General features: G+C 39.9%; 1 protein-coding gene across 1 annotated transcript in view; it reads right to left on the reverse strand.

Moving 5' to 3' along the window:
- LOC149791731 (uncharacterized) overlaps window positions 1-4,011 on the reverse strand; it is a 30,609-nt gene extending 26,598 nt beyond the window's left edge. Inside the window, exon 1 of the mRNA XM_089969246.1 lies at window positions 3,891-4,011. The gene's annotated coding sequence lies outside the window, so the exon portion shown is untranslated. The remainder of the gene's footprint in view (window positions 1-3,890) is intronic.
- Window positions 4,012-12,348: the final 8,337 nt, after the last annotated feature.

Consider the following 12,348-nt stretch of genomic DNA (forward strand, 5'->3'; position numbering starts at 1 on the left):
TGTTTGTAAATACTGTAGATCTTGTTACACTCGTAATATGGTAGGAAAACCAAATCATTAGATACCTAATTCTGACCTGCAATCAATTCACGCATTTCACGAACAATTTAGCAGAATAATAGTAGACTGTGTTCGTCTCTTACCTAAAACAAAGTCAGGCAATCAATACTTGTGGACCATAATGTGTGCATCCAGAAGATTTCCAGAAGCAATTCCTTTGAGGATGATTAAAACTAAGACTATATTAGAAGTTTTGATCAAGTGTTTTGTTCTCACTTCTTGGCCCTTCCAAATCTGTTCAGCCTGATGAAGGGTACAATTTTATTTCTCGAAATTTCCAGGACGTTATGTATGAAGTAGGGATTCAGTGGTTTAAATCTTCTGCCTGTCACCCTGACTACCAATAGGTCTTAGAATGATTGAAGAATATAATTAATTATTTACTTTGATACAGAAAAAGATTGGAACGAGGATATGCATTTGTTTTTGTTTTCTGTTAGGGGATCAGTTCAAGAATGACTGGATTTAAATCCTTTTTTAAACTAGATTTTAGACAATTAGGCAATCACATTAAAGTAACTGAAAGAAAAACTTCTTTCAATGAAGATCCAGATATTCTTGACTGTATCTCTGATTATAAATATGAGGTCTCAAAGGTGTGTCAAGGAGCAGAACTAATCTTTTATCTACTAAGTCAAAAAGTAAATTCAGATCTGATATAAATACAAATAGTTCTGGCTCTCATGGCTATACCTCCAAATCTTCTTCAGGCTATGTAGAATGGTCTTTCGTCAGTTAGAAAGGACGTAATTGATATAAAATATGTCAGTAATACTGTTGGAATGCGGCAAATAGAAACAGCATTGCCATTTAAATATGTTAAAGGAGTACATTGATAGAGATAGCCCTGTTAATTATTCAGTCAATTTAGTTGTAACTGTCCCACAAAATGAGGATTTTAATGATGGCATGTAATTGGCCTATCATGACTTTGGCTTAGTCAATCTTCGGAATTCATAAATATTGAATAATATGGAAAAAATGCTGTCCCATCTACAGCCACAGGAAACGAGTGAACTCTAACAGCTATTATGTTAATATAAGCAATTATTTCCAGATGTTTCAAAACGAACAAATACAATCTACCATGATGAAATTGTACATAATTGTTTCTTTTTACTTCAGAATTGCTCATTCCATTTCATAAAACCAGTCATAGTTTAATTAATAAAGTTGAGTTTCTGTTAATATTTATTACGATTCATTTTTTTTTTGGAAACAATATTCACTTTAATTGCAAAGTGCTCCATAATACCTTTTGACTAAATCACTATTTGGTGATTATTGTGAATTTATTCAAGTTCATTTTTGATTATGTCTATGTGATACATCAAGACCATTGGTACAAAATTACATTGAAGAATATAATTGGTTTGGAATACCACCGGAATTCATTCAAAAAGTCCATATGTTTGGACTTGTGATAGAACGTTTGGGATTTAATTCCCATTATTGTACTTTTTATTCTAAGTATAACTTATTTGGTTTTCGCTATTTTCTGCTAGATAGTTTAAGACCATGGACTCGTAACAGTTATCGACTTTGGAGCACAAAGTTATCTCATATCAACCGACCTGATATCTACCGTACAACATCCAGTTTTCAACAATCCAGAACCAAATTTTTTTATTAACCTGCAACAAGTTATCTAAAATCCATGTACCTGTTATCTACTATCAACATCAAGTTATCTGCTATCCAGTACGCAGTTATTTTATATCTACCTCTAAGTTATCTTCCAACCATCAACATATTACACAGTATATGACACCCATTTATCCACATTCTAGTTTCTTTATTAGCCACAGACCATGTTCACTGTACCCTGTTATCTATTATCCAGCAACCCGTTATCCAATATGCAATGCCCAGTTATCCACTATCCACCTCCCAGTTATCTACTACTCAGTTTATTTACTATTCTGTAACCAGTTATATAATTTCCACCAGCCAGTTATCTGCTATCAAAACACAGTTATCTACTATCCAGTACCCAGTATATTTAATATCCATTACCCATCGAACCACTATCCATGGCCCAGTTAATTTAATATCCAGCCCCGGTTGTCTGATATAAAGGATATGTATCTATTATACAATACTCGGTTATCAGCTATCCACTACCCAGTTTATTTAAAACCCAGTAGTAAGAGGCGAGTGCGAGTTAAAATTACATTTCCTGAATTTTACCTTGAGCGCAAGCATTAATGTTCCACAAAAATATACATTACAATTAATGCACATATGTCATTAGCGTTACATCAAATTCCTTGGAAGGAAGGCACATTTTTGGACATCATATGGTGTGTGTATATGTGGTGTGAATGTCTGTCAGTCGATAGTTGAGGAATGTTTCTAGCAGCCACTTCATCTAAGATGAGTAGTTTTATCAAACAAGGCTTCCTTTATTGATATATACATAGTTTGAAATGTGGGTAGTTCATGTACAGTAAATGTATCTGGTACGATGCGTAGTATATTCGGCTTAACAAAGATCAAACTGAGATGTCATCTAGGTAAGAACTATCAGTACAGGTAAGTAAAGTGTGCACCAGTAAGATAAAACCAGTTGATAGTACTTCGAATGTTCTGATATTACAGTTGGGGGATGGAGCCCAGTTACATCACCTAGTGCAAAACATTAGATGGGACTTGGACAAGCATCGGGAATAGTCGTTTTTTTTTTACACATACTCCTTAACGTAAATTTGATATGACTGTAACTTTCACAAAAAGAATGACTGCATGTGTTTTATATTGGATTAATTTAGCCTCCTATAGATTAATTATATTTATTAACTGAATCTTCAGTTTGATAAATATAGAAATGAAACAATGTAACTGAAGCAATAACAAATTGTCGACTAAGCTATCAGAAAAATGTCCAGGAATGTGCAGCCCATGGTGCAAATAAGGTACCCGATTATAAGCCACATTGTTTTTTGAATTCCCTATCTTAGTTGTCTGCCCAATTCTTTCCTTGTTTATACCATTAAAATAAAGAGTTACCCCCCCCCCCAATTTGGTTTCCGCGTCAAACTGAAGGTTTCGTATACGCGTGATTCCTCGGAAAAACTCGTGGCATATATGAACACGCGAAAGTAATTACGTCCTGAAAGTTTTGTATACGCGCGATTTTCACTTACTCATTTTGCTTGTTCCGGTCAGCCTGGTGTTTCGGACAGACTGAATCTACCCGATTATTTGTCGCTGTATGAAATAAACCAGGATAAAAAACGACCCTCAATAAAACTGAAATTTATTTATTTTTCAAAACTGTTGTTGATTTGGAGAAATGCGCCCCCTGAAATCAGCGCCCTAGGCTGCTGCCTAGTTTGTCTATATGGTAGCGCCGGCCCTGGTTAGTTGCACCTTGAAGATGACATTTATCAGATAATTGGCTAACCGTAAATTGTTTATTCATACGGGACCAAATCCATGTCACGCTACTGAAGACAGGTTTATGGTTCATCAGTCTTACCCATATGGTTTATTTAATTAGATCACCAAATAGCAGTGTTCAACCACAGACGATCAACTGAACCTTTACATCTAAGACAATGATTTTGCTTGCACGTGAATTAGCATTAAATAATCTGAAATGTAATTTATAAATACATACCTCGAAATTGAAAAAAATATTTTACAATGAAAGAAAATGGTACCTATGTACAGCTCAGTGAACAAAGCGTATGACTCGTAATGCTTTTGTATGTTCAGCAAATAACTTTCACGTTTTACTTCCTCACTTTATAATGGAGGTATAGTTTGGGAGAATTCGGTTTACAAACGAAGATAAAAGAACGAATTAGATATGAATAATATCTTACCCATGCTTTAGTTAGATAACATAGGTAACTCACTGTAGTCCTTTTTCATATCTCTATATTTTTGTAGCATGTTGAGTGCAACACAATGTTCCATCCATTCCATTGACACTATGTCTGTCACTGCAGGGTATCCAATGAAATTGATCCTGTTTCAGGAAGTGCTTGTAACCAAATCCTATTGAGATAAATCAGTAGTGAGTGGGGATACTCTAGGGAGAACGAGACTTCTATGTTAAATTTCGGTGTTTGTACCCTGGCGACAAGAGTAATTTAACATAGGGAATTTATCATGGGTGGGACTATATAGCGACATGGGATTGGGACTGTCAAGCGACAAGGGGAATTTAACATAGGGATGTATAGCAACAGTGTATTGGGACTGTCTAGCGAAAAACGGAATTGGAGAGGGGTGACGTCACGGTACGGGAAACTGGGGAAACAATGGCAATAATGTTGCAAGGGTCTGACCTCGATAGGGCGGAATTGTGTTGCAAGGGGTTGACCTGAATACGCGCTACTATAGGGACAAAGGTCAAATAGAGACATAGACATAGTGGCAGGGTTAGAGACGTGGTTAAAGACATATACATACATATATTTATTAACAGAGATCTATCACACAAAACAATCCACTAAATAATTTTAAGGTAAAGAAAAAATAGGCATCGTTTCGATTGAGTGAAATCTATCGCATCGAAAAGCGACTAAAAATGTAGCAAGAGAGAATGGCGTCTATTCGAGACAGTTGAAAAGTGCCCTTTTTTTCCTTTTTTGTTAACATCATTCAGTTAATATTGAGGGTATCGCACGGATCTTCTTCTCTTCCTCAAACTTCCTCTAACCTCTTGACCGTAAATTAGGACTCGCTTCAGACAGACTTGTCTCTCCACATATATACTTCATTTCCAAAGGCCGATTTTTGAGAACTGCCTATGATCAATTGACATGCACGGGAGTAGTAAAGTGGGGCACTAGAGCGACAATGGGAATTAGCATTACAAACCCCCCCTGGGCAAATATAGCGACAAGGGAAATTTAACATGGAGAGAAAATCGTGGGCCACTCTAGCGACAAGGGAATTTAACATGGAGAAAAAATCGTGGGCCACTCTAGCGACAAGGGGAATTGAACGTGTGGGTCTATTTAGGGACAAGGGGAATTGAACATGGGATTTGTTTTTTGTTTTTTTTTTAAAAAAAAAATTAAATTAAAAAAGGGGTAGGCAATTGAAAGTCATTCTCTTTTCGAGAAATATGGGTGGCCCTAAAAAGGGCCTTTGGATTTCTTCTTCTTCTTCTTCTTCTAACTCCTTAACTTCTTCCACCAAGTCCTCACTTTTTCCATTATTCCTTTCTTCTTCTTTTTCTCCTCTGGCATCCAGTCTGGATGGCCCAAGGCTCTAAACTTTTCCTGGACTTTGATCCAATTCTGATTTAGCCTTTCAAAATCAGCCTGTTTCTTTTTGTTTTCCTGATCTTTTCTTTCTTTATACCATCTCTCTTTAATCTTCTTTACCTCTACCTCCATCACTTTTCTCATCAACTCCTCTCTTTTCCTCAGTCTTTCCTGACCTCTCTCCACAAAAGAGCACTCTGTCCCATGTGACATTTTTTCAAGAAAGCACCTGACTTTGCTTGTGGTGTCAAGTGCTTCCTTTAGGCTTCCCACTCTGACATAGGTGGGATTTATCATACCTCTCAATCTCTTTTCCTCCTCTTCTATCATTTCTGCTATAACTTCTTTTGCTACGTTTAGGCATTTAGCGTAGTCCAGATACTCTGCTATCTTCCATTCTTTTTCTAGTCTCTCCACTACATAGATACCATCCATTATCCAGTTGTATATATGTACCAAATTGTTGAACAACTCACTTGCAACCACCATCTTCGTTTTTATTATTCCGTAGAATGGTTCGAACATCAAACCTTGTGGGTTCTTATAGTGAAAGCGCGGACGTGATGGAAAACATCCCCTCTAAAACATAAAATTGATCTTACCTAGATCATGACCAAACATCGCGCGGACGTGAAGGAAAACATCCCCTACTTTTCTCATTTCATATAATAAAACCCAAACTATACTCTTCACATACGCTAAGAAACAATAAACAAACCCATAATCTACTATCCACACAAACTTACGTGAGCAGTTACAAACACAAACACAAACACAAACATACAAACACACACACTCGCACTATGAAAAAAGAGTTAGTGTTTATATTCACACTATTCTACCTACACACATTGGCAAATTGATGGTTATTTCTTTTCTTGAGTATTGGGTAGCCCTGAAAAGGGCTGTTTTTTTTTTGAACTTCATGGACACCTGGTTAATGGTGGCACCTTCCAGGCCTGGCGCCACATACACATCTTGTTCCCCAGTTACTTTTTACTTTTTTTGGGGAGAGAGCAGAGGGAGGATAAATAGCTTCAGAATCCCAATTTTCGGTTTCTGGGATTCTGAAATTTCTTCTTCTTCTCTCCTTTTGCTCCTCTTCTTTGTTTCTTCTCTCCTCCTCCTCTTCTTTGTATCTTCTCTCCTCCTCTTCTTTGTTTCTTCTTTCCTCCTCCTCTCTCATCCTTCCCTCTTCCACAATGGCCTCCGCGGCCAGTTCGTTCAACAGGCGCCTGGAATATTCCAGATGCACATGAAGTTCCAACAGTTTCGTCAGTCTCGTGTTCATTCTGGTGTTGATCAATCAACAAGGGTAGCTGGACTGCCGAACGAGTTTCAATTTATACTAAAAGTGCGGACGTGAAGGAAAACATCCCCCCTAAAAAACATAACATTGATCTTACCTAGATCATGACCAAAAAAAAAAAAAACAACGCGCGGACCTAAAAGAAACACTCTCACTTTTTATACTGCTCATCACTATTCTAAAAAAATTTTCATTAATCACTTCAATAGACTATCCACATACGCAAAGCAATCCAATCAAACCCCAAAATCTACTCTCCCCACACCTCAAACAGCCAAAACAACAAAAAACAAACATCATATTAATCTACTATCTACACCAACTTACGTGAGCACTTACAAACCCACAATCTTATACACAAACACATACCCTCACATTTTTTAAAAAAAGAGTTAGTGTTTATATTCACACTACCTACACACATTGGCAAATTGATGGTTATTTCTTTTCTAGAGTATTGGGTAGCCCTGAAAATTTTTTTTTTTGTTTTTTTTTTTTTGTTATGGCAATCTTTTTTAGTTTCTAAGAATGCGATGTCCTCTGAGGATAGACTTTCTGGCGATAGGTCTGCTTCTTCGGAAAGAGAAGAAGAACTCTTTGGTGTCGATACGACAATCGACAAAGCCTCTGTCAGGTTCAGGTTGCTGCTGCTGCTGCTGTTGCTGTTGTTGTGGCTGTTGCTGCTGCTGTCTCTGAAGTCTGTACTTCTCTGTCCATTCTTCTTTGTCCCTGTTCACTTCTTCTCTGAAGAGCTCTTCTATCAGGTCTTCAGTGACTTTTAGCATTCTCACATTCTCTATTTCTTCTGGCTTCGGTATCAGACTGTGTCTGACCCTATGCAAATTCACGTAGGCTTCGTTGAGCTTAGCTAGTTTGGAGCACATCATCGTAGGAGGATGAGTCGACAATGGATGGTTAGACTGGAAACTTCCCCGGTTCTTAAAGTCAAAGCGCGGACGTAAAGGAAAACATCCCCACACGGTTTTCGAGTCGCAACGTTCAATGAGTGTCATGAGAGGGATAGTAAGAAATTAAAGAGCATCAATCAAACATTCTTATAGCTAAATAAAAGACAAAGGCATTTTTTATTTTTTTCAAAACACAACATTTTTTATTCAAAAATCACTTAACACTAACCAACAACAACTCTAACATATTTTTTAAAAATAATCCAACATTATAACATCAAACATTTTTCTTCAAATGCAGTCTACTTTAAACAGGGCTGACAACGTTGTGAATAAAATTGTGATTTCCACTGTTGGAAGTCATTAGGCCATTGATGGACACTACGTTTCCTAGCTTGAGACAAAAGATAAGCATAATGGTCACAAAACCATCGATCTACTTTCACATCATTCCTAGAAGAATGACGAGGATCAAAATGAGTCACTAAATGTTCTAAGGAATAGCCCAGGCTGCGATGATGCAGAAAATACACACAATATTGTCCACACACCAAGGAATCTGTGCCTTGTAATTTCACATTATTGAATCGGGTGGTTTGAGCATTTCTTCTCATAAAGTCGATGATATCGTCTTCCAAAGGGGGCAATCCGTACGAATCGAAATATTCCACACATCCTTCTTGAGGAAAGTAGACGGCTACCCAGTGGGTTCCTGGGAGATGACTGTCGTCCGTGTTGATCACGTAAACTAGATGGTCTTGAGGTTTGCGATGAGGGAGTTCATCTTTAGCACAGACGACAGGATTCCAAGAAGCCGTGTATGAACTGTGGTTCAAAAGGTAATAAAGTTCCCAGGTATCCATTGTTTTGTGTGTTGTTCTTTTCTTCTTCAAAGGTAATAATAAGTCATCAATTCGATCCTGGCTTTTTGCTTGAAAATGTCTGACAAATAACCGTTTCTTCGTTTCGTCTCCTCACTCTGATTTAGGAGAGCTTCGATACGATGGATCTCTTGAGTGGTTAATGGTTGGCAAGAATGTTCACGCAAGTCTTTATACCACTGATGCCACACGTCTTCGTCCGAGATGAGACTCCAAGCTTCGTCCACATACTCGTCCAATTTTTCTTCTTGACTCAACATCAGGCATTTATCGTGTTGAATTTGACTGGGATGATCGTTTTGACATCCATAGCAATTTTTCTTGATCAATTCCGTCATTTTTTCGTCCAAGTGTTTGGCAAAACAGGAGACTAAATGGGCCTCTTGTTCTGGCCATCTTGACTTCATGATGATATCTTCTTCGTCTTTCTGTTGGGATTCTTCTTTTACAGTTTCCTCACATTCCATCTCCAAAGTTTCTCCACTAGGTAAAGAGGGATAACAGTCTTCCATGGCTTCTAGTAATCTAGAATGACTTCTCTCAAACTGTTGATTTCTATGGTATTATCGAATTCTGCATACAGGATGACGTTCACTGTCTCGTCCAGTGGCTTTGCAAACTGAAGTTCCACACGAATCTGGCCAGATTTTATAGGGTGGAAATGTCCCTCGTCGCTGCCTTGGTCTGGAGTGAAATCAAAAGCCCACAAAGCATAACCTCCTGCATAATCGCCGTACGTAATGCCGTGACTGGTGTTGGTTCCTAACTGGCCGGTGGCTTCGTACAGGGACAAGTACGATCTCAAGTAATTCATCTTTGTGAGATGAAAGTCAGGTTCGAAAGGTCTGGTACACAAGGTCTTGCCATCGCGACTGACTTCGATTTTCTTCACGTCGAAGTGATGAAAGTTGAAAGGATTTTTAGTGAAGGCTCCGTTGAAGGCTGAATTCAGGACCATACCAAGGATTAAACGCTTGGGTAACTGTCCCTGGAACAGATGATCTTCGATCATGGAATGATGGCTAGAGGGAATGGTGAACGTTTTCACTTCCACACGTCGTATGGGATACTTGGCGGTCGTTCTGCTCAACGTTTGACTGATGTCGTTTCCCACTTTGGGTAACACTTCCACGCGTCGTATGTAGAGTTTGGCCTCCTCGATATTGCTTTTCGGATTGCCAGCAGCACTATCAGCCAACAAATGGAAAGCGGCACTGCTACGATTCAGTCTCAAGCGGACATTGACCCCGTTCAGCAAATATTTCCCTTGCAACCACATGTCCAAATGCAAACGATCCATCAGTTCTAAACTTTTGTTGACTCCTGTGATTTTGCTTCGTCTTTCCACAAAGCCGTCATTGTCTTTATTTGTTTCGTCAAACGCCTTCGCTTCGTCAGGTTCCCATAGCACACAGGCATTGAGATGAGTATTCTTGGCATCTATTCCGTACGTCAAGAGATTTTCCAGGTAGGCACGGTAAGGGTAAGTATCCATGCTGCTGCTGACTAGTTTGTTATTCAAGTACAAGTCCACTGAGCTGAACAAGGAATGCATGAAATTGTTGACGGGAGCTATATTCTCAGTGTCTTCTACTGCACCATTATCCTTATCTAGAACTTTGACTTTCAAGTACAAGTAACTGCTATTCAGATCGATGTAATCTTCGGGCTGTCTCTTGATTTCAAACTCGATGGGAGCGGAATCGGCCAGTGAGGAGACGGGGTGAAATTCCACCCATTGGGATTGTTGCATGGTCATCATCGTGGGGGGCATGGCAAACAGATCCAGTTCCGTCTTGGAACAGGCGCAAGACTCTCGGTGCATCATTTTTTTTGTTGCTGTGTCTCAATAATCGAAAACGTCTACGTCTCTAACGGTTCTTTTTCTTTTCTTGATCTTTCTCGCTTTAGACGTGTGAAGTCTGGTCTTCGTCGTCTCTTTCTGCCTTGTCCTTGCTGAATGCCTGATTCGGCAGCGTGCAGGGCATTTATAGGTGTGTCTCGGCGACCCAAAAGGTCTTTGCCCGTTTGCAGCAAGACATTTTTGCCTGCCCTCATGAAGGCTTCTTTAGGGTTTGGTTTGTCGATGATGACATTTTGGAGAAATTCTTTGCCTTGCGTCAGTGCGGCATCTTTCAAGGCGTGCAATCTGCGTGTCACCATCGGTTTTAACACTGGGGCCACCGAACGAAAGGCCGATTTTAACATATCTCCTAAACCGTGTCCTGGCTGTCGTGCAACCCCTCGGTACACTGGATACATGACTTACGAGTCGTGAGAAAACCGTTTTCGAAAATGGAGTTTCACCGTGACTTTTCCTTTGGTGAATGGAATATTTTGTCCCAAATCTCCTTTTATAGCAATGTTGACCGTGTCCAAATACGACTTGCTAACAGGCAAATAGTGAGGATGGACAAATTCGCGGTGAACGTGATAAGTGTTTCCACCTTCCTCGTCATTGGTCGTGGTACTATCCACTTTGAAAGGAATGACACGCAGTAATGGCACGGAGGTGTGTCCCACCACGTTGTACTCCACCACATCGGAATACACAAACATCAAATTCAGTCCTTGGTTCAGTTCTACTGGGGCACGAAATAACTTGCTAAAAGACTCGTTGTCGGAAATGACTGGCAATTCGTTTTTCTTGAGCATGGCCATCCTCATCTCCGTATCCCCACCCAACATGTCAAACAATTCAGGACAAAATACAATGGACACGATTTTACTCGGCTCAAATTTCATCAGGAAGCGACGAGCTGCATTGTGGTATTCCAGGGTGACCTTTTTTGGGCATTCTCCAAAGCTTTCAGAAACACGACATTAAACCTGGAGGCCATGGTGCTGACCAAATGTTGACCACTAAAATAATAGCCTCGGGGAATAAACAAGTGGTAGGTCCACGTTTTGAGTTTTATCATTATAGGATTTATTGTCATATTTGACATTGGGGTTATTCAAGTGCTTTTGCACTTGCTTGTCATGAACTTCCACATCAAATTTATTTTGATTGGCAAGGACATTGTGGACTTGGGTCGGGTAAATGATTTCCACTAAAGCCACTTCCCAATGGGCTTCGTGATCTAAGGGGATGGCTTGAGGTAATTTGGCCGTGTAACAGCACAACGTGTTCTTGGGAAACACCTCCATGGAACTGTCACTGGGTAAGGTTAAGTAAAATTGGTTTTCGTGACTCATAATTCCAGAGTTCTGTGGCTGTCCGAGGGGTTATTACTGGACGTCAGAGGCGTGTCTCCGCCCAAAATGGGGTTCTGGTTGTGGTTGGACTGGTGACTGGCACTGACACTGGCACTGGACACAAGGTTCCCTTGGTTCCCGTTCGAGGAGAATTTCAGGGAGGGATTGGGAAGCAGGTAACCGATGCAACTGCTCAATAAAATGGTCCAGAATTGTTTGTCTCCTTGTTGCAAACTCAAATTGGCAATGGCTGCCCCGATGACACAATACACCACGAAGATTTGGCAGAAAAAGACGATTTGCGTTTTAGGCACACGTTCTCCGCACCACACCCACAAGGGTTGTTTTTGTAAATCTTGCACAGAAGAACTAGGTGAAGGAGGAGTGGTCGACGTAGCTGCGTCTGTGTGAAAGGGCATGATGGTCACTTCTTTTTATAGTCGATGACTTGCGAAGCGTCGATCCAAGAATCAAAACTGGGCGGATATCCTTTCCAATGTAGTTTGATTTCTTTGACACGTCGTTTGCCCACTTTACGGGTTCTGCGTTCGAGAATGCTTTCGATGTCGTACACGTCGTCTTATTTTTTGGTGACACGTTGTAACTCGGGCAAATAAAACGTTCCTTTGAGCACTTCTCCGTTCATGTCTTCCAATTTATAGACGGCAGGATGACGGCCATGCACTCGTCCAGTGACGCGAAACAATTCGGTCGTCCAGTTAGGTAAGTAACCTTTGTCGAAAGTGCGTTTGGTTTTGCCAATGCGC

Source organism: Sinohyriopsis cumingii, chromosome 9 (genome assembly GCF_028554795.1).
Source record: "Sinohyriopsis cumingii isolate HCF-2022 chromosome 9, ASM2855479v2, whole genome shotgun sequence".
In the NCBI taxonomy this organism is placed as follows: Eukaryota; Metazoa; Mollusca; class Bivalvia; order Unionida; family Unionidae; genus Sinohyriopsis; species Sinohyriopsis cumingii.